We start from the raw sequence: 19,536 nt of genomic DNA, 5'->3' as shown, positions 1-19,536 counted from the left end.
TCAGCCTCCCAAGTAGCTGGGACTACAGGTGCCTGCCACAATGCTTGGCTATTTTCTGGCTATTTTTAGCGACCAGGTATCCCTCTGGCTCAGGCTGGTCTCAAACTCGTATTATAGGCATGAGCCAACACGCACCGTCCTGTCCTCAACTTCTTTATGCAATGTGACACAGAAAGTGGATGCCTAAGGAAATATTTAGCTGAGCAAAAGCTTGCCAAATTGACACCGTGTGTTGCTGACAAGACTGAATCTCATCTCTATTTTCATTAGTAATGGGATATATTGTAATTTGATAACATTTAACATCATAAAATATTGACAAATTTATCCCAAGTTTTAAAATGTACATATATTATAATAATATTATTGAAAAACTCATAAATTATAGAAGTAGTTAAACTAGATTATTCAAAATACTAAGATGCTTGGGATTGAAAATAGAAGCTTAAAATTATTTTAGGTTACTCTCTGCCACATATTGAAAATAGAAGTTTAAAATTATTTTAGGTTACTCTCTGCCTAGATGGAAAACAAACTGCAGTGACCCCTTGAACCACACAGGGGTCAGAGGTGCCCTCGGTACAGTCAAAAGTCCATGTATAACTTTTGGCTTCCCCCAAACTTTGCTACAGTTGACTGAAAGCCTACAGTTGACTGAAAGCCTTACCAATAGCACAAAATAGTTAATGAATACATCTTGTATGCTATGTATATTATATACTGTATTCTTGTAATAAAGTAAGCTTGGGGGGAAAAGAAAATCATAAGCAACATATATTTACTATTCATTAAGGGGAAGTGGATCATCATAAACGTTTTTATCCTCACCACCTTGACATTGAGTGGGCTGAGTAGGAGGAGGGTGGGGAGGGGTTGATCTTGCGGTATCAAGGTTGGCAGAGGAAGAGGAAAAATCCACATATAAGTGGAACTTTGCAGTTCCAGCTCGTGTTCAAGGGTCAACGGTATATCATTTCTGAATGTCCCAGAGGAAATTTGTCTCAAAAAATAGCAAGCATTCTGTTGTCAGAAAATGTATTGTTACATCTCACGTAAATTCCTGACAGTACAATGTATACTTGTTCCTTGTTTCTCCTTTTTACCTTCCATGAAAGATTCAAAGTGCAGCTCCTTATTCACTGGAATAGTATTTCATGCACTACCTAGTTGAAAACATCTCTACAATCAGCCTACAGCTTTGTTTTCTAAACGTGACTGTTTTCTGTGTATGCCTGATCTCTAGAATGTCCTGGAGCTCTGATAATAAGTACATATTTCCAGGTCTAGAACCATCACAAATGAATGTGAATTTTTAGGGCAGAGACCCGGTAGTCTACATTTTTAAAAAGCACAGCCGTAATTTAAAAAGTGTGGAAATTTCTGCTAAGAAATCTTTTTGGTATGTGAAGTAATGACGTGTATTAGAAACAGAAAATCTACTAGAATTTACTTGAGAATATTGCACACAATAAAATTGTGAAATAATTCAGGATCTAGGCCAAATGCCCCCTCCCCAACTATATAGTGGTCCCCTCTTATTTGTGGGGAAATACATTCCAAGACTGCGAGTGGTTGCCTGAAAACATAGAAAGGATTGAACCTTCCATATACTATGCACAATTGTTTTCCTTCTTCATTTCACAAGATTCATTTTTACAGAAGATTTTAGCAACCTGAAAAATAATTTTTTCCTTTAAATTGAAAATAAAAGTTTTTTCACCTTTTTTTTTTTTTTTTGGCCAGGGCTGGGTTTGAACCCACCACCTCAGGCATAAGTGGCTGGCGCCCCACTCCTTTGAGCCACAGGCGCCACCCAAGTTCTCTCACCTTTTTCACTTAAAGGAAGCATTGCACAGATTCGCCTTGTCGTATCCCCAACACCAGCAGCACTACTCTCACGTTCTGGGGGTGTCAGAAACTACATTGAACACAAACAGGGCCGTACTAGGACAGTCCCTGTGATGGCCAAGGTGGCAACCCAGTGACTCAGGGGAGGGTGCCGTCCACAGCTGGGATGCTTAAGAGAAGATTCATACTTCAGACGGGACACAGAAGGATGGTCAAAGATTTCATCACGTTACTCCAGACAGCACATAATTTAAAACTTATGAATTGTTTATTCCTGGGATTTCCCATTTAGTAGTTTTGGAGCATGGCCACCAATGGGTAATTGAAATTGTAAAAAGCAAAACCACGGATAAGATGGGATTGCCGTAATCATCAAGAATATTCTTAACCAATAAAGCTGTATATTAGGATTACGTTATTTTAATTTGTATTAATAATTTGGAGATTAAAATATGTCTTTTATAAACTTTTTTAAAAAAATGTCTTCAAGGGTCGAAGACAGTATCTAAAACTCACACATAATTCCGTTTCTCAGATACAATCATGCTTGGCATTTTGGCGTCTGGTACTCAGTTTGTGTCAATGCACGTGCATTTTTTAATAAAAAGTAGATATTTTTACATAATTGTAAATTTCTTTTTCAGTTAATGAAACATGTTCAATCTTCTCTTTAAATTTTCCAGTCATCAAATGTTCCATCAACTTAAAATTCATTAGCTTTATACTTTTGCTTATCTAGATGGTGGAAAATTTATTTAACAGACATCAGATTATCATACATTTTATTGCTTCTGATGTTTTGTTCTTATGAATAGTGCTTGGTAAATATCTTTATAGTTAGGTCTGTTAATATATCCAGGCCCATTTCTGAACTACATTTCTTTTGAAATCTCCAATTTGCCCTCCAGTAACCTTATTCTAATTTATTCTCAATGGACTTTTGTCAAAGTACCCATTTTCCCAAATACCCTTGCTAATGCTTGAACTTGAGATTTGTCTGTACATTTCATTCTTCTATCTTTTAAAAGTTGGGATATCAGGGTAATGCTAGAATATATAAATAAATTGGAAACTTTTGTCATTTCCTGTTCCTCAGATCAGACTAAAGAGCAAAGGGATTTTCTGTTTCCGTGAGATTTAAAATGCATTCTACCATTAAATTATAAGAGACTGATAGGTAAAATAGCATAATATTCAAGACTATTGTTATATTTTGATTTATACTTGGTAAATGAACGGCAGTCATTTTTATATCCCTAAAAATTTGTTTTTTTCCAGTTTGTAATTTATTAATATAAACCTTAGCATAATAAAAATTTAACTTTTTCACCTTTTCAATCTGAGTATATTACTTTTTTAATTTCTCACAATGTGAAGTTCATTCCTGTCCTTTTTTCACATTACATGTTGAAGAGGGTTTTTCATTACATTACTCTTAAAAAGTAGTGTTCATATTTTTCTGTCATTTCTTCTGAATTTCCTATTGTCTTTGTGCTTAAATGTGTCAATCTCCACTAAGTATTTCTCCAACTGTTCCCCTAGGTTGGCACACAGTACTCCTATTAACTTTATTTGTTAAACATTATATAACTTTCTAATTTTAAAACTATATGAAAAACGCTGCACAAGAAGAAACAAATTACCATGATTCCATCAATAGCCAGGGCCATTCCATTAAAGAAAATTCCCTCTTATTTTTGTTCTGAAACATTTTTCATAGACACCATATTATTCCTCTACTAGGGTCTTTTCTATCTCAATTCCACATTATGCTTTATATGTGAGTTCTGTCCTTCCAGGGTGACAATCTCCTTTTTATTTTGCTGCCATATTTTTTTTTTTCCTAAGGTTTTCATTTTCTGCATACATTTAGAAACATTGTTTGGGTTGAGTTGAGAGATAGAAGGATTTATCTTTGACTTCCTCAGAAGTCAACCCCTAATGTGGTCCTAAAACAAAAGAGTTATTCTTTGCTTTTTAAGGCAATAGAGTTCTAAAAACCTAAGGCTTCCATTGGCTATAAAAGGTTAAATTCTCTCCTACATATTTATACTGTGTGTGCTGTTCTCAGTGAAATTGAGAAACAGTCACGCCTATACTTTCTTGAGTTCAGCGGATCAAATGAGGAACCTTATTTGAGAAAGGCTGGTTGGCTAGAGCTTGGGGTCATTCTCCACCTTGTGCAGCCAAGGTGGGGAAACGTGGCTGCAGGGGGACAGCAGTTCAGTTTTCTCGTTATGGAAATCCTGGGTCTCTGGGTCATAGATCAGACATTAGCAGAAGTAGAAAGTTTTAGCTCATCTTTTTCACATAAACACTCATGAAGTAAAGTTGGTTTATGTCATAAAGTTGTGCCTATATAGGTTTTTTTTTCAATCTCTCAACTTTTTTATTTCAAATTAACATGAGAATACTCATTTTTATATTACATTATTCTCACTTCCATGGTAAATTTCCAGTTGTTAGAGAGCCCCTTACCCAGGAGGCGTGTTATACACCCTCGCGATGTGCACCGCAGATGAGATCCTACCACATGTCCTCCCCCCTTCTGCCAATCATCCTCCCCCTCCCTCCTGCCCTTTTGCTGCTCCCCCTCCTTTGTACTAGACTATATTTGTGTTTTATTGTTCTTATGAGCATGTAATTGTTTATATGTTGGTCTCTTATTAGTATTGAGTACATAAGATATTTATTTTTCCATTCTTGCAATATTTTACTAAGAAAAGTGTGTTTCAACTCCATCCAGGTAAATGTAAAAGATAGAAAGTATCCATCTTTTCAATGGCTGAGTAGTACTCCATGGTATACATATACCACAGTTTGTGGATCCGTTCCTGGGTTGGTGGGCATTTGGGTTGCTTCTATGACTTGGAAATTATGAATTGAGCCACAATAAACATTCTGGTGCAAAATTCCTTGTGGTAAAATGATTTTTGTTCTCCTGGGTAGATACCAAGTAATGGAATTGCAGGATCAAATGGAAGGTCGACTTTTAGTTCTTTGAGGATTCTTCATACTTCTTTCCCTAGAGGTTGCAATCCCACCAGCACGGCAGAAGTTTTGGGATTTCGTGACGTGGGCTAATCTTGCTCAGGTTAGGTGATAGCTGAGAGTGGTTTTGATTTGCATTTCTCTGATGATGAGAGACGAGTACTTTTTCATTGGTTTGTTGACCATTTGTTGGTCATCTTCACAGAATTTTCTCTTCAAGTCTCTTGCCCACTTATAGAGGGGGCTGTTTGCTCTTTTATCATTCTTTAATTTGAGTTCTCTGTATATTCTAGTTATCAGGTCTTTGCAGATTTGGAACATGCAAAAATCTTCTCTTATTCCACCGGCTAACAGTAACACAAACAAAGCAAACAGACAGCCTTCAGAATGGAAGAAGATTTGTGCATGTTATGAATCAATGTATCAACTTAAATAAAGTATTAATGACTATTTGTCCACAATATTGTTTTAAAATTAATATTATATACATGTATTTTCTTCCAGACTTCTGATTTCCCTTTTTTTGTTATGTGTTCTTATATATTTTATAAAGAAATTAGAAAAAAACCTTCATTCAAAAAAAAATTACTGTACATGTAACATTTATTAGTGGAAGTTTTTGCAATTCCTTGAAAGAATAAGAATCCAATGCTCCTTTAATTTCTACCATTAATCCTGGTTAGTTCTAAATGAGTGAGAGTTCATTAATTGAGATATTTCATTAATTATTTTACAATTTCAATTAAACTGACAAACAAGAATAGATTAGTATCATCATGCTCTGGGTAATTTAAGTGGTGATTTCTTTCTGAAGAATTGCTAATAAATCTTGTAATTTATTAACAGTTTTTAACAAAATCACCTGTAACTTCACCATCTTTTCCTGACATATTTCTGCAAGCAATAAATAGCTTTGCATATCTAAATGAGTTTGTTTCCACTTCATATTGAATTTCATTTCGTTTGCTTCTAACCACTTCATCTGTATTAAGTCATCTCCAATCTATGTGCAGACACCTTCATGACACTATTCTTACCTTCTTATGCCAAGAGATGAACTTTTGATTGAATGTACAAATCATAACAAGTTAGAGAAACTTGGATCAGAATCAAATGTTTTCCATAACAGCTCTATTCTTCCAAAATATGTCAAAACACTTTCTATTTAGCTTTCTTAATTAATCTTATGAATTTACCACTTTGGGATCTATTGTGCTTCACCAAAATAGCAGAAATTTAAGAGGTATGGACAAGTCAGAAAAGCAGTTTTGAAACCAAAAAAAAAAAAAAAAGAAAGAAAGAAAGAAAGAAAGAAAGAAAGAAATCCCTCCCAAAAGGTGACAGACATATTCAAAGGTAATCCTTTCTTTGGCTGTAACTACTGAATTACTAAAAACAGAGAATCTGTAATCATCAAACCATACCAACTGTTCAAGAATATTTTATTTGTTGGAGGGGAAAATTACCAAATGTCAATGTTAGCGTTTATATTTTGTTTGGAAAGATTCATTTTCACTTTTGCTATTTGTCAAGACAATAATCTCAATGACTACAGAAAAAAACCACTGGTCCCATGACATATTCTAGCTATACATTAAGTATACCTCAGTGTCTTTTGTAACTGTCTTTTAATTTAAAAAATGATTTAACTAATTCAACATCTGCTATGTAATAGCCTACAGATGTGTTAACATGTCTAGGAATACAAAGATAGAAAAAATAGTTATATTCTTGTCTCCAAAGAGGTCAAAGGTAAAGCCACAAGTATGGTGGTAACACTTCATTAGTTGGTTCCACAGCCATGGGATCCCATCATATTTCATAAGAACCTTAACCCTGGTTACTGGTATTAGAAATGCCTATTTAGAATGTCTTAACTTTAAGTAGGGAAGTGAAGCAATACTAAGATCTTTTAAAAAGAGTGTGGTGTTAATTAGCTTAGACAAATAACTTATCACTCTCAAGAAATGGGGTGAAGAGAAAATGGCCCAACCACCTAGAGTGGAGGCAGGAGGCAGAGACTAAGAGCCGGCAATGATCTTACAAGGCCAGAAGCAGCAGAAGCTGGGGATGCCTATGTGGGGGATAGTTGCAGGAATATTACCAACAGAAATGAAGAACTGCAAGACATCAACGATCTCCCGACACCAAGTGTATCAAATCTCTATGAGTTTCCGATTGCTGCTCTAACAAATGACCACAAAGATAGTGCCTTAAAACACACAAATTTATCATTTTAAAGTTATGGAAGTCAAAAATAGGAAATGAGTATACAGGACTGAAATATTTTTGGAGGCGCTAGGGGATAATTTATTTACTTGTCTTTTCCAGATTCCTAAGGTTGCCCACTCTGCCACTGTCACCATCTTTAAAACCAGCAGCCCCGGGCCCAGCCCATCTTACACTGCCAACTGCCTGGTCACACAAAATGTGGTAAAACAAAACCTGAGTGCAACTGACACATTCGTGACGGCAGTGCAATGCAATATGAGCCACACAGGACGCGTTTACAAAGCATGGTGCATTAAATAAAGCACAGAAGAATCAGGGCATTTCTAAGTCAGAAGGAGTAGCATTAGTTGGTTTGAGAATCAAAATCAAGTATTTCTATGGAGTTCAAAATTTCTGAGAATATCATTCTAAATTTTGTAGATGCATAATATAGCGTGTACGTGTGTTTATAATGAGAGAGAAAGAAGAAAAGTAATTCTAAAACAACTAGTCAACTCATAGGAATCCAAACACTGTAATTACTTTAAGCAATTTGAAAAATCTTAAACTCTTCTGGATGCATTTGCCCTAAATGCCCTAATGTTTTCTCTAACAAAAACATCTACCTATTGGGCAGTGCATGTGGCTCAAAGGAGTAGGGTGCCAGCCCCACATAGCGGGGGTGGCAGGTTCAAACCCAGCCCTGGACAAAATCTGCAAAAAAAAAAAAAAAAAAATCTACCTATCAACGTTTTAATATTTATAAATTCAAAATCTTATATCAGATTTAAGCCTATAATTTAGTAGTTCCCTGTTTGTTTTTCCTGACACTTGTAAGAGTGTTTTAGTTGTTATAATAATTGAAGGTGCAGTCTTTAGATGGCTGGAAATCAGGACAATTGTGCAGAACAAAATATTTCTCACTGTCTTATATGAATTTCGACTAGCCTGTCAACCATTCATGTACATGAAAACTTGTATTACTTAAATTAAATGAAGTAGATCATAATTTTGTTGCAGAGATGAAGACCAAGTATATTTTACAGATTTAAATATGTGTTGGGCTTTACAGAAATTCAATGTGGTGGCTTTCATTTGGGGGGGAAGCCACGCTGTCAGTGTCAGGGCAGCTTTCTCTATTTGTATTCCTGCTAAAATACACCTGCGCTCAGTCAATCACCTGCAGCTGTAATTCTACATTTGGAGCAAATACTTTGTTTTTTTCTGGTCAAGGCATGTTGCAGAATTTATTCAATGAAAACATTTTATTATGATTTTTTTCTTTATACTTAGGTGGCAATAGTTGCTTCTTTTTAATATTATTGTGTAGGTAGAATGTTTTTTCCTATGGATTTTATTTCACAATGGACCCATTGAGAAACTGTGTTATAAAAGGTACATTTAATATTCTAGATCAAAGACCACTACTATCATTATACAAATAGGGTGAGAAAAACCGTTGCCTTAAAAAAAAAAAAATTCTTAACATTAACTTTACAATATAATAAAAGTATTTACTTGTTTATGGAAAGTGTCTTCCACATTTTTAAAAATAAATATGTGACCTAAAGGTATTAATGACATTTTATAAATAATCAATCCTGCATGGTAGACTTAATCTCATCTTACCTTACTTATTAAAGACTAAGTTAAAGTATCTCTCAGAAATAAGATGTTAAAGAAAAATCATTGCTTTTTATAGTTCAGATATTTTTCTTTTCAAAATATTGAACTAAAAATTTGGATACATTTTGTATAGCTTTGTGTAAATGTTTGCTCTGATTTTCTTTCTGTTTTTTGGAAGGTTAGAGTTGTGATAAAAGTATAAAATAATTATTTGCATTGCTTTATATTGTATACTCTGTCAAGCCATTAATATTTTTTAGGTAATGCATTTAATGGAGTAAAAGTTCACTAAATATAACAACTGTAGTTAAAATGGAAAAAAATTATATTTATATTATATTAAATTATTATAATGTGTTCTTCAAATAAAACAGTATGATATACTAAAAGTCTCGCATTGTTTGAGGTTTTTTGTTTGTTTGTTTGTTGTAGTTTTTGGCCGGGGCTGGGTTGAACCCGCCACCTCCGGCATATGGGGCTGGTGCCCTACTCCTTTGAGCCACAGGTGCCGCCCTGTTTGAGTTTGTTTAATGTAAAAACTATTTTATTCCTTATGACATGCTTTCAATTCATCATTCCTGCACTAATGAAGTGAAATCCAAGTGCAGATTATTCAATCTTGTATGATTTTGGGTAAATGTAAGATGGGAAGATTCAGAAAATCTTTTCTTTTGGTTATAAATATTAATCATCTGATATTATAGAAACAAAATCATAGATGTTATCTTGTGGTTCTATAATTTTAAAGTCTTATCCAATAAGATGTTATTACTGTTAAAATAAATCTCAAAATTAACACATCAGCTTTGTATTTTAGAACTGAAGTGACTGAGTCCGCACAGGGGAAATGCACAGCTTTGCTCTGTCTCTCAACTACAGCTGAGCTACTTCCGGCTTCTCTTTGACAACAAATTTAGCGTGTATTATTTAAAACATGGAAATCACATGACAGAAAATAAAGTGAAATCTCTTAAATGTATTTCTATTATTTGTTTGTTGTTGCTAAAGAAAATCTATAATGAGCTTTGAACTATATTAACATGTTATTTGAAAATAACCTTTTGGAGAATTGTAATGATATAGAATATATTCAATTAAGTGTCAGTATTGTTAACATGGAGAAAATGGTTGTAAATAAATTTCACATAATCTTTTTTTAACTTTTGTAAATTTTTCATGAATATCTTAGAATACGCTGAGTGCCTTCTACTTTGAAATAAATGTTTCAAAAGGTGTATTGTTTAATATAATTCAGATGTCCTGGCTCTAATCATTAGGGAAAGGATCAAATTACATATATTTCCCTATTTTATGCCATTGATTTCAGGTGAAGAAATAAGACATATTGGATTGCTGGCCTTGTGAATATGATGCATATTAATAACTATGTTTGTTTCCTGCTAAATCTTCCTATGGTTTCCTTCAGGTCTCTCATGAGGAAATTTGTTAAATTAACTCACTGTCTTTAACTTTCAAAAAATTTTAATTTAAAATGGAGATTGTCTTTCATGCAACATAAATATTTGACAAATAAATATTGTACCATAAATGATATGACATAAAGCCCAAAATATTAACATAGAATTGGAAATGGTATGTCGTATTTTGTGTGACTTTCCATTCTCTAATATGTTAATGAAATACTAATAAACATACAAGTCATGCCGCTGATAGAGAATTAGAATATTGGCCAGTAGTTTTTGAATCATGTATTTTTTAATTATAATACAATTTCTGTTTCACTTCTGCACAAAACTGTTAATGTAAACATGTTATGTATGATATTATACTTATTTTGATAACTCAAATGTTTAAATGTTATTTACTTCCTTTCCCAGGTCACACTAATGTGCCCTCATGGTTCTGGAATACTTTCATTAATTCAGCAATTAGGTATTGAACAAATCATATAATCAGCCACTAGCGCTATGGGAATACAAAATAAAATTAAAGACAAAGCACACTAAGGGTATACTACTGGGGTAACACAAATAACACATTCTAAGTATAATTCTAGGCATACTAAAGAAATAAAAGGCACCTTCAAAAAGTTTATGAAAAATGTGTAGCATAGGGAAAAACACTATGAATGGATTTCAAAAATTTTTTGACACTAATGTGTTATGACATATGTGAGCAGAATCTAGTTTGAGGCACTAATAAAAGACAAGACATCAATGTTAAACAATGTCCTATCAGAACAGCACGCATTCTGCTAAAATTGAAGCAAAAATGAACATCAAGTTTATGGTGAATTGTGGAAGAATGGTGAAATCATCGATCCTTCAAGAAAAGTTTATAGGGACAATGTCCCTAAGAAATCAGCGGTTTACCAATAGAAAATTCCTTTCAAGAAGGGCCAAAATCATGGTGAAGGTGGCACCTGCTGCCCCAAACATCCACATCAGTTGTGATGAAAACACTGAGCCTGTTCATGCCCTGGCAGAGAACAAGTCATGAGTAGCAGCAGAAGCAACAGGCAGCACCACAGACATCTCAACACTCTCAGTTTACACAATCCCCACTGAAAATTTAACTTGAGCAATCTTTCCCCTGGACGGGTGCCCACACCGTGGTTGCTCTATCATGTGCACACCAGAGCACAGCTTTCCATGGAACTGTGGACGAGGGGCATGAAGACCCGAAAACATGGCTTCACAGAACTGTGTCAGGAAATGTAACATGGTCTTTTCACTACAATCCTGAAAGCAAAGCACAGTCGACGCAATGGCTACCAAGAGGTAAAAGTAGCCCGGAGGAAGACGAAGGGCCGGTAAAGAGCAAAGATTGTGGCAATGATTTTTTTTGGATTTTGCTTATTGACTTTCATGACATAGTTAAATTTCCAGGATCCGCAGTTCTTAAGGGATAGACATAGTGGAGTTTTAAACTTAATGAAGCTTATGTTGATGAGGTTTATTTTGTTATATTAATTTAATTTTCCATGGACTTTAAAGTCCCTTGGTATTTTCATGCCATTATATAGGAAGTGAAAACATGCTAAGCATTATAAAATACGTGCAGTAGGGGAAGGGGTGAAGAAAATGTGAAAGGGAAGGGATGAGGTGTAGTATGAAAGGGAAAGGACATGTTCAAGCAATGATTTGAAGAAAATGAAGCCAGCCTATACCTGGGTGAAGGGTAACCTAGGCTGAGAACACAGGGTGTTCAAGAGCTTTGAGCCAGAGGCTTTTCTGGAGTCCTAGAGAGCAAGGTGTGTCCAGAGTGGCTGGCCTGCGAAAATGCATGAGGAGATTAGGAGACAGGAGGGTCGTGTACGCCGTAGTAAAGAGTTACATTTTGCTCTAAAGGAGCAGGGAAGCATGGGTGGAAGGTTGAACAAAGTAGTACTGTGTTCTCATGTTTTTCCTCAAGGCTGCTGCCTGCTTTCTGCAGAATTAGACCCTGCAGGAAGAATCGAGGGTACATAGATTTGTCAGGAACCTACTGGATCATCCAAGTGGGACACGAGGGTGGCTCCGAGCAACTTGCAGGTTGTGAGAAGGGTGATAACTAGACATTTTGTACCTATTTCTGGTTTTATTATTTTTATCTATCAATTTTTCTTTCTCTACCAAAAGAAATGGCTTAAACGGCTCTTAAATAACGGCTTTCTTCATCTTTTCAATCACATTTTCTAACAGAACGTCCAGCTCAATGTATGCAACCAACCAATAGTAATTAAATGAAAATGAAGTGATTATTTTTAAATTACACTAAAGTAAAATTTGCATAGTTGGTTATTCAAGTTACATATCTAGCTGTGAAACATTTTTGGACTATTTTTTATGCACTCTTAAGTACATGACTGTATGGCGGGATACTAACGGTAGGCTTTCAATCTAATAAGACCAAATATTGCTTTTAAATACTGAAGCTCTTGCATTGTTAGGTATTTCCTATTAAACTTGCTGAAATCTAAGGAACATATTGTGTTAATTTTAATTTACAGAATTTTATTTCTTTGTGAGTAGAATGTTATTGTACAGATAGTCTGGTGTCTTGTACCAAAGCAAACAAATAAGATGAGTTGCGCGTGGTAACTCGCACCAGGTCTCACAAGGAGTTAGTTGCAGGGCCAGAAGCAGAACCTGTGGCCCTATCTAATTTCTCTGTAACAGACTTTCCCCCATAGTACAGAACATCCTTACCCACATCTTATGAAACACAGAGAGTTGTTAAATAACATGCCTTAATAGAAAGAACCATTAAACTTTACACTTTCAAAACCTTTCTTATAGAAACAAATTTGCTATAGGGTAGACATCAGATAGATTGACGTGAAACGGTGCAACACTAAAAGGACTATATTGTTAAAACAGTGTTCACTAAATTCCTACTGTAAATACTGTTCTTCTTTAAGAAATAAAACCGGAAGTATTTAAACTCAGAAAATTACAAAGAATACCATAAGGTGAAAGTAAAACCATAACGATCTTACACAAACATATTCATAGACAACTGAAGACGTACAGAAAATGGATTTACCAAATTCCAACGACTGTGGAAAGCATTTAAACAATGTTTAAATGATGTTCCAATTTGGATACTTTCTCTTTTGAGAACATTTCACTTGTAATGATTTCTTTAAATTTCATAGTAATCTTGTGAAATAAGAAATGTTTTAATGCTTCTTAACACAAATGATAAAATTGCATGTAAGCCTTCAGACATTTTTGCCAGCACTTACTGATATTTATATATTTTTTGAAAAGCAGTAACTAATAAAGGTAATTAAATTATTTTACAGTATGCCTCTCATAATTAAGTAGGTATCTCACAAAAAAATGAAAAATAGGTTTAGAGTTGGTTTCATAAATCAAACCCTTGATTCAGCATATATATATTTTTTAATTTCCATGACACTTTTTAAGAACATTTTCCTATTCTAGGTACCTTAAATGAAAATGAGCAAATCTGAGTATTTTCCCAGATGAAAAATACAGTGTTCTCTAATGTTCTGGAATAGTATTTCTAGACATGTTCTCCAACATAAAGAGGTTCCCAAAATGCATTCACATTTTAAGAAAGGAAAAAACTGCACTAATATTGTATACTCAACATATATTAATAACAAAAGATGTACACAGGTCAAGTTCGAGTACCCCTCATAGTTGCAAACGTCAAACGTGACTTGGGCATTACAATTTTAATTACAAAATGTCACAGGAGATACTTCCAGGAAACCATCTGGGTGGAAATCACAAAATCATCTCAGCCAAAGATGGGATGAATCTGGGCAGATTGTTTTAGCTGAAGGTAGGATAAGGATTGATCAGAACCATAAAAACCTCTGTGCTTCTGTTCAGAAGGGGGACACTGGTATTTTTGAGACATACTAGCCTCCTCATTTACTGACAACTGAATAAACTTCTCTTTCCTTCTCCTTAAACCACTCGTCCCCATTTTTCTCATCTGGCTTCAGGGGACAGTGCAGACCATTTGGCAGCATCCACCTCTCAAGTCTCTGTATTAGTTGAATATAAGAAACATTGACTGAACTACCAATATAATTACGTGGTTGACCGCAGGGGTAGAGAATTTATGAAAACCTCGGTACTGGAGCTCATAGCCTATCAGGGCCAAAATAAAGGGCAAGGGCCTCTGCTAAGTGGCTTCCTAATCCAGGTTATCTAATTCTGATCTCTTACTTTGGATACATCGGTTTGTCTCCCTTTACATTTAAAAAGACTTGAACTTTTCAAGGATTCTAACAGCATGCCATATGTGAAGATTTTAGACCAATAAGAAGATAAGACTGAGGAGCATAGATCCTTTAAATCCTAGGAAAAAACACATAAAATAATCAGGATATTTTTATGTTGAAAGAGCTAAGATTTCCTTTTTTCAGCTAAGAATAAATTTTAACCAATTTGTAAAAAAGAAAAAACTCAATGTTGGTATTGTTCATTCTTTATAGAATAAAACAGAAAAATAAAATCCTTGTGACATCTGCATCTCAGAAATAGCCTATCGAATTGATAACTTTATTCAAAGAATTTTATGTTGAACAATCACCAGGAGTTCTTTTGTAATCTGGACAACGATGCCGTGGAGAGTAAGCCGCATGTTACCTCACTTCTGTACTAAAGCTTTTCTTTCTTTGTGCCTTTCACGCCGCTACTCCTCTGCTGATAACAGATCTACACAAATCACAGTAGTCGAAACTACAAAGTCAGGAGAAACCCGTGACAGTGTCCCAGTGTGAAAGCACATCGTCAGGCTCCTAATGACGCTAATGTCAACTGCCAAGAGCTGTCACTCTGAAAGCCATGCCAGGCCCAACACAGGGAGCCGGGAAAATGACATATTCTGAAAGCTGATGAAGGAAAACAAATGCATTATGTATGTTGGTATAAGAAAGTGAACAGTTTCATCTTCAAAGGGAGATGCCTTAAATCTTGCTATCAAGAAGTCTTACTTGTGATACTTTGAAGCTAATATGGACATGATCTGTTTCCTGGCCAGATCCAGCCTATCTGAGCAAGACCATTCAATAAAATCTGAATTAACCACTGAATGAATTCAGTTCAAAAACCCTCCATTACACTGAAATGTGAAGTGACAGATCCCAGGAGAAGGGGACTTGGATTCCCTTTACTATAGAATGTTCTGATACTTCTCAACACTTCCCTTGATCAATGCAGTTCTCCGTGGAATTTGAAGGAGCTGACAAAAGCCCTCGTGGCCTTCGTGTCAGTGAGCCCTCTTGTTTTCTCCTCTGCCAATCTCCTGTTGTGTATAATTATATGTTGTTCTTGGGGAATTTCATTTGCAGCATTTTCTTTTAAATATTTGGGAGAAAAATATGTTATATGCAAAGCAAGTTCTACTTAAATGGCAAAGTCATTTTTATTTTAAAACGTTTGTGTGTTTGTGCAGGTGTATAATTCTTGGCCAAAATATTGCGGAGAAAGCCAGAATTGTGTTTCAATGTCTGTTGCACATGAAGGCGACTAGGGCAGAAAGTTAACTGATTTACTCAGGGTCATAAAGGACCAAACCTAAACCTAGTGTTTAACCTCAGGAGACAATGTCTTTGATCTGTAGCCTGTTCGGATAAGCCACCCTGAGACCCAAAATAATATATTTTGTGTCAGCATTTGGACAGAGGTCAGTACAATGGAGTAATTCAGGCAGTACATGGTTTTATTTACAGTTGAGACCACTGTATCAGGAACACTGATGTGATCCTTGTAAGCAAGGATTTGCATGGCTAAATGCATTTTATTTTCAGAAAGTTTCAGGATAGCATTCTCAAAAATCAACTCCCCAGGTTCCCAGATAGGAAAAAGCATAGGTTATGGAAGTGAAATTTTTCATACATTGATCTGTTAGTGTGACTAAACCCTGACCAAGAGAAATTACCTGTGGGTATAAAGGGATTATTTATTCTTGACACACTCGAAGTTTTCTCTTGAAGCTTGTGGCTTTGGTGGAAAAGACATCTTTGCTTTCAGAACTCACCCAAAATATCCCTTCATTCCACAGAGCCAATACATGTCATTAGAAAGTAAAAACTTCCATCATCCCAGTGTGAGCTGGATTTATGCAAGTTATTTGGAAATTAATGACAATCCCCCAGGCTATCTCATCCTCTGGGAGGATTTGAGGGAAGAGCGGTAGATGGCATTTGGACATTTATCAACCTTATCTCCCGATTGGCTGCTCTATTTCTGTGAGACCTTGGGAACACAAATTACAGGATTCATTTTAGTGATGTCGTACACTGATCAGGACAGGAAAGTGACCCAGTAATATTATAACATGATAAATAATAAAAAGTAGGAAAAATTCTTTGATGTTAATGCCATAAAGTATATTGAAAGTAGGATAGATTCTTAAAAATACACACTCAATGGATGCAAGTCACAGAAAATTACATTAATGAAGCAAGAATATCACAATTTTATTCAAAGAATTCAAACGCTTTATTCATAAACCTATTATTAGTTTTATATAAGTTCCCACGGCAAAATCAGTTACTGTAATCAGATCAACAATTTTAAAAATATAAGCTGCACTTGCAATCATCTAGATTTAATTACTTTCTTTCAAATGATGTTTTCCTGGGGTTCACTTACACATAATATCAAGTGTTAGACACCAAAACACAGTATATTATTATAATAATACATCTTGACATCTTATTTCAGTTAATACCAGCATAATATGGAGTGATAATATACATTTTTTCAATATTATTAAGGAGTGACAGTGAGGCAACGTTGTTATCTAGAAAATGTAGTAGAAATTGAAAGATGATTACTTAAATATCTAATTTTATTAAGAATAAAACCTACAGGTTTATGCTTAGTATAGAATAGGAGGAAAATTAACAGAACTATTACAACAGAAAATTGTTTTTTCATGTAATTTTATGCAGACTTTTTTCACATATACAAGTTGAGATTTTTTTCATAGATGTAATCAGAAGAGATATAACTTCGTTTTCCTAATTTGTACTAATTAGGATCAAACTTTTCAGAACTAACAGATGACATCTTATATTTTATTTTCAGTATAATGCATAAACCACATATTACATATAAACACTTCAGGATATTTTCCAAAAAAATAATTCGTGTTAAAAATAAGAACCTAAATGTAGTTCTCTAACAAAATTCTAAGCTCTGGCAATATTGAGGCTTATGTCAATTACTTCAGCTTCTCTTCTCTTAAATTTTAGTGGTACAACAAACGGTACATATGGGTTCCCTCTCCCCTCCCTCCTCAAGAGCTCACTGCTGAGATCTAGTGTTTGCAATCCCAGGAGACATACTGGTTTCATTCTAGAACTGCCCAATTTCCTGACCATGGGACTTCATCCCAGAACATCTACACCAATAAATCCTGACTAGGCTGGACGGTTGAAGATACCCTCTTGGGTATCTTTAGAAAGTTTTTATTTCTGCTTCTTTCTTCTCTATGAAGCTTTAACTTTAGACATTTTTCAGATGTAATTAAATTTCCCAAGTTTTCTCTTGCAGGTGTCTTATCTGCCACATCATGCAGAAAGAGATCATGGTCACTGGGAGGCCTGGAGATGAGCCTTTTCCAGTAGATGGATAAGCAGAGAAAATTCCAGGATGGTGTAATTGTTTTGGGGATGCTGTTCAGGGAGGAGGGGTGGGTGGGGATCACAAGTCTGTCAAATGTGATTTTCACTCTTGGCTCCCTAGTACTATCCAACTGCCCCCATCACCCTCGTCAGCTCCCTCCACCCCATACAAATCCGGGCGTATCCTCCTCCTGTTTTCTTTCATCCTTTCCTTTCTTCTGCTCCTGCATGTCCACTGAGCTAGCTCTGTGCTGTCGGCCATCGCGTTGGATCCATACCCTTGAGATATAGGGTTCTGCAGGGCAGAAGGCCTGACTCCCCACTGTCTTTTAGTAATTCTTTGGCTAACAAGAAGCATTGATGATTAGAAAATGAGGCAATAGAAGGGAGGGAGAAAGCAGAATACTTTTCTTTCCTTCTTTTTCTTGGCTAGGGTTTCCAGCAATGGCTACATAATTTCCATGGCTTAAACACCCTTAAAACAAGCCTACATGCTTCCCACTTCTTCCGGGTGATTTCTTGACAAGGCTCTTGGTTCCACTGTCATTTTCTTCCTTGCTTGTGTGTGTGTGTGTGTGGGGGGGGGGTTCTCCCAGGCTAAGCATAGTAGTGATAAGCTGCTATTGCTAATCTGTGTGTTGGCTCACTAATCCTTAATCATCTTCTCAGCATCTTTTATCATCTTTGTTACCAATTACCTGCATTAAATTTCCATGATCGCAAATATTCAGAGACTGTTTATCTCACTAGTGGTCCCAGAATAATCTCTCTCAAGACGAGGTCCTCGCCCTGAGCTTATCATCCATTTGAACACAAACAAAATCATGATGATCCTGCAGATGACAATTGGGAGAAAATAATCTGTAACATGCAACAACATCATTTTACTTAAACAATTGTCTATTGATCAAAGTCAAGGCTTTAGAGAACCAAGTTGCTGTTATATTCAACTCAATGGAAAGAAGGATGATGGGTGTGCTGCCTACTTCTAAAGGTAAAGAAGAGCTGACAAATGTAAACTCTTGTCTATGGACTTTCAGTTAAAAGCAGACTGAGAGTTCAACTTAAAGTAATTTATTATGTCCATTGATGCAGTAAAGACATGTCTAAGGTTTAGAACAAAAATGTAAGTGTGTAGAGGTGTAAAGTACAAGCCCGCTGAATGATTTCCTAGTCCTCTGTTAAGGTCAAACCATTAAGGCTTGAGTTTAGAGTATTTATGAAGAAGTGCTATGGCCCTGAGATTTGTGTGGGAACATTTGTGTACAGTAGTATAGAGCTGAGAACCTTGAACCACCAAAAATCTGTGTATGCCCAGTCTTTTCAAGCCTACTCATAATCTCTAGCTACCTTCCAAACCTTATAGCAATAGTTATTCCCAACATCCCCTCTGAAGCAATACGTTACTGGAAAAAAAAATTTTTTTTTGAATGAAGCCAAATTTGCTATAATATTTCATTAATTTCATTCTAAAATTGAGCAATTGCACTTTGATCTGTTTGCTCATTTGACGTTTACATCTGAATTCAAAGCTTCTATTAATAAGTAAAAAATTCCAGACTTTCCCTGGCATAATGTGGACAGGGTGGGGGGGGAGGGTGCAAATTTGAGTTTTAGGAATCTAGGAAGGCTGCAGCAGCTCTGATAAGCTTAATTCTGCCAGTTTGTCTTAATCTACCCTGGGCGTGCCCAGAAGACATTCCCTACAAAAAAATTGATAAATGCATTTGTGAAGAAAATGCCAGTATTTTTAAAATCTCTCTCTGGTGGCTGTTAACTCTGTGCTAGGGGTAAAAATG

Source organism: Nycticebus coucang, chromosome 19 (assembly GCF_027406575.1).
Source record: "Nycticebus coucang isolate mNycCou1 chromosome 19, mNycCou1.pri, whole genome shotgun sequence".
NCBI lineage: Eukaryota > Metazoa > Chordata > Mammalia > Primates > Lorisidae > Nycticebus > Nycticebus coucang.
The sequence above is the reverse complement of the archived record's forward strand: the minus strand, read 5'-3'. Positions refer to the sequence as shown.